Source organism: Protopterus annectens, chromosome 4.part0, assembly GCF_019279795.1.
Source record: "Protopterus annectens isolate FY-2018-M chromosome 4.part0, PAN1.0, whole genome shotgun sequence".
NCBI lineage: Eukaryota > Metazoa > Chordata > Ceratodontiformes > Protopteridae > Protopterus > Protopterus annectens.
This window is the reverse complement of record NC_056733.1, coordinates 1,389,654,090-1,389,659,140: the sequence shown is the minus strand read 5'-3', so window position 1 is coordinate 1,389,659,140 and position 5,051 is coordinate 1,389,654,090.

Below are 5,051 nucleotides of genomic sequence, written 5' to 3'. Positions count from 1 at the left end.
TGTTTCAGGTATCTTCATCATGCAAATTGAGCAATTCAGAAACAATTAATGAGATGAGCCTCAATTAGCATAATCACTGCACCCAGGAGGTGAATCTGCATGAAAACAAGCAGAGAGCCTCATCACACTAAGGAAGAAGCTTTAGAGAACATACTTCTAGCTGAGGAGGTGGCTCATTCAGTGCAGATCTTGGTAGAACCAGCTCCCTTCCTTATCTTTGCAAATAATAATTACTGTGCCATTCCCTTTGGACGCTATTTTTACTTGTCTATGGGAATACACAGCCCTGAGTTGCTTTTCCACATAGTGACACTATTTTGCATGTATATATATATATATATATATATATATATATATATATATATATATATATATATATATATATTTTATATACATATTTTATTTTTGTTTTCTCTGCTTTATCTGATCATGGGTATATGTTCACGTTCAACTCTAAAGCTGGGCAGCTCTGTTTTCATGGAATTTAAATGTTTATGAATTGCTCATCCATATTGTTTTGCCTCATTATTATATACAGCAACTCATGATACAGTTATTAGAATACAGCATGGCTAACCACATTATTTGGCTTAGCCACACTATGTACCCAGTCTTTTGAAGTGTTCATACCCTGGACTTGGCCAGTTATGTAGATTTATCTAATGAAAGCTTTCTGAATCCATCTCTAAATGCTACTTGTTCTTTTGCAAGTAGTTGAAATAAAGCTGTTAATTTGAAAAAAAAAAAAAACAACATCTTAAGAAACTGCAATGAAGATGAATTCCTGTAAAGATAGCATGCCAGCCCTCGTCTATATAGCTTGAGAAGCAAAAACTGCATCTGACTCTGAACTTACAAACAGGTATAAGGGCCTTATTTTTTACTTTCTTCAACCCCTACTTCCAGCATTAGTTAACTACTTCCACCACTGATGGTCAGTCATCCTTCTGACTTCCAGCTAAAGTAAGCAATATGGACACTGCCATGTATCTCTTGACAGGTGGGATCACCTCTTCTGGAAGAGATGGCCTTTCAGCATCTCCTAATGAGGTCATCACTTCAAGGGATAAGAGTCTGAAAAAAACATAACATATGGGACCATAGAGGGAATATTTTTTTTTTGTAATGCTAAGGAGGGCTACCTAACTCTGGCAAAGTACTTAATGAAATCACCTGCATTGTCAGCACCAACCCTCTGCTGCCTTACATTTGATATCTAATCACAGAAACACCAATGATATCTATTGCAGAGTGTTGTGACTCTATGCAACCCCCCAACTCCTACCTCAAAGAATGTGAACTGGTAAAAAAGGCCAAGTTCAGTGCCTTTAACACAGATCAAGCACTCAAGCCACTGACTGAAGTGGGGGAAGTCTGATTCATACGTCAGGCCTCCATCCCATGGAGGCACAGTCTCAGGCTAAGGACCTTGCACTAGATGCAAGCATCATCACCATCTTACTATTTACCAATACTAGGGCATAGCAAATAATTTTTTCAGAGCTACAAAACATTTTAGGTCTCATTGTGACAGGAAAAGCACATGGATGGTTCATCTCAGACTATTTTGAGAATGACTGTCCCAACCTATTTGAGGCTGGTAAGACATAATAAAAGCTTATGGAGTCTTTCCTCCTGAGATGTATGCAAAGTGGAATAAAAAGACTCTACTGATTCAAATCAGCTGATATATGATCACTAGATTTATTTATATCATAATTAGATTGTTGTGGCTGTCAAACCCACATGCCTGGAACAGTGCAAAGATCAGTAGTATGTTTTGCTTTCATCAGTGCTAGTTTTGCATAACTGCACAGGGTTAACCCTTAGCATTGTAGAATACAGGGATGTACAACAACATGCATGTTCTGCAAGATATGAAGTCTGGAACACTATCATTTATCCCCATGATGCAGAGAAAAGGTAAAGGACAGTAGAGAATAATACCAGTGCAATTAACTCCTATCTTGACATATCACAATCAAACTATCTAACAATAACAATAATTTTCCTTTATCAATCAAAATGTTGCCAGGTTTGCATGACGTTATTATTTATCTGTCAACAGCGAGGTACAAATGTGGCTCATGAAAGAGATGTGGTCTGACTTTCAAAATAGTGACAGCACAAAAAAAATTATAAATAAATATATATATATATATATATATATATATATATATATATATATATATATATATATACATATATATATATATTTATACATATACATGTCTAAGGCATGTGGCATGGTATCACACCAAAATTAATCAGTGAACTAGTACCCTTAAACCTCTCTCAGCCTTCTCAGTCTTGGTTTCATAGTTACTTAACTGGCTCCCAACAAGCAGTCAAGTAGCAAAATTAACTATCTATCCTACTAATTGTCTCAGTTGGTGTACCACAGGGATCAAACCCTGGTCCACTGCTTTTCACCATCTTTACTAACAAACTCTGCTCTGCCACCCATCTAGCTACCATTGTACAATACACTGACAACTTTACCCTCATATGTTCAGCTACATCCCTTCCAGAACTCCTAGAAAGAACCCATAAGTCTTTCATAGACATAAAAAACTCTCTCTGACTACCAACTTATACTCAGTCCAAACAAAACAAAGCTAATGCTTTTCTGTAATATCAAAACACATAACCACCTTCACCCTTTTTTATGTACTCCTCCAACAAAACCAAGATTGAACCCGTTGAGTACGATAAACTTCTTGGGGTCACAACTGACAACTGTCTAAAATTTGATAGACACTTAGCACTATCCATCACAAAGGTCCAGATAAAGCTTGGCACACTTTACACCTCCCCCATTTTCACAAATCTCAGAAAATCTGATGCAAACAAAATAGAGGTCTGCTACCATAAAATAGTAAGATTTGCTGTAAACCATCCTTACAGATCACACCACTGCTCTGCTCTTAGTGAAGTAAAATGGATCAAACTACCCAGTCTACTATCCTTGAACCAATTAACTATTGCCCATTCCATCATTTATCAACTTTAAAACTGCCCCACACACAAAGACTTAATACAACCACACGCTAGCCCCAGAACACAGAGATCTTCGGAGAAACTCCTACTAAAAGTCATTAAAGCTAACAATAGCTTCAGGGATTCTCTCTTCTCAAATCAGATATCCAAAAAATGGAACTCCATCCCTCAGCACATATGAAACACCACTAATACTTCCAAATTTAAATTACTTCTCAGGAATCACTTTACCAACAATGGCTATGTTCCTGTACTACTCCAGGATGACCTTACACTGCTTTCTGTCTTAGTTCTCCCCAAGTTCCCAGTACTTTCCACTAGCATACTAAACTTAATCACTCAGTTTATATCTCTGCTTTCTTTCTCCGCACTCTAAATCTATTCTTCCCTCATCCAATAGCCCAGGTATTCTTCCTATTCACAATTCCAAGATACTGCCAAACTACCTGTTGATGAGATAAGTCTTGTGGGACTATAACAATATGTTGGAATTGTATAAATATTCTGCTGTATATGTTATATTGCATATGGTTTTATAATGTCTTCTTCTTGTTCTGTAGAAAGTGCCTCATTGAACATTTCACGTGTCATTCATGTTGTACTGTATTTTTCTCCTATGTTATTCCTGTTGTGCTCTATGTTAATTTTTCAAACTGGATCCTTACATATTACACCATGTTAGTTAATTTATATCACTGTAATTGTTTCTTGTATTGTAGTGGAGCTTTTCTCCTCGGGCCTCCACTGAAAATGGGCTTCTGGCCCAGTAGGACTTTCCTGGTAAACAAATGTAAAATAAATAACTAAAATAAAAATAAATAAATATATTCTGCCTAGAGTAAAGAGGTGGTCATTGCGCTTTAACTTCTTTTTCCCCACTGGCAAAGGAGGTCAGGAATGTGACACTATTTCCCTTTGCATGGAATGCCAATAACATGGATGAAAGCCTTAGTCAAACTGTTTCATGTTTCAGCTTTATATTTTGGCCCAGTATAACCTTCCTGTACAAGTGTCTGTCTACACTATTTATGGAGGATGTCCAGAAAATTCTTGGACACCTTCTCAAACAACCTATGTGCTCAAAAAGAAGCACGACATTCTCTTTATCCAACCACGATATCTAATCTTGAAGAATCTCAGGGAAAAAGGGAAGAAAATTGGCTCCAAAAACAGTTTTTACATGTCTGTACTTCTGTGCAATGACAGGCATTGATGGGCATCTCAGCTGCAAGATAGACAGCAAACTCTAAAAGTATAGGAACTATATTATTATGGTTCCAAAGGCACTTGAAGGTGTGACACATAGCAGTTCTGCTTTCCAGTGTATGCTGTTGAGAATACATGCTGTACAGGGACAACATCTGTATGTAGATGGTCACATATGGCATGACAGGTCTCTCACCCCTAAAATAATAGGCTTACCTCACGTGCAAGGCATGGCACATAGGTGCTCAGGAGTATGCATAGCATCTTGTAGAAATCTTCATTATCTTTACATGTTTCAGGTATCTTCATCATGCAAATTGAGCAATTCAGTAACAATTAATGAGATGAGCCTCAATTAGCATAATCACTGCACCCAGGAGGTGAATCTGCATGAAAACAAGCAGAGAGCCTCATCACACTAAGGAAGAAGCTTTAGAACACATACTTCTAGCTGAGGAGGTGGTTCATTCAGTGCAGATCTTGGTAGAACCAGCTCCCTTCCTTATCTTTGCAAATAATAATTACTGTGCCATTCCCTTTGTACGCTATTTTTACTTGTCTATGGGTATACACTGCCCTGAGTTGCTTTTCCACATAGTGACAATATTTTGCATGTATATATATATATATATATATATATATATATATATATATTTTATATACATATTATATTTTTGTTTTCTCTGCTTTATCAGATCATGGGTATATGTTCACGTTCAACTCTAAAGCTGGGCAGCTCTGTTTTCATGGAATTTAAATGTTTATGAATTGCTCATCCATATTGTTTTGCCTCATTATTATATACAGCAACTCATGATACAGTTATTAGAATACAGCATGGCTAA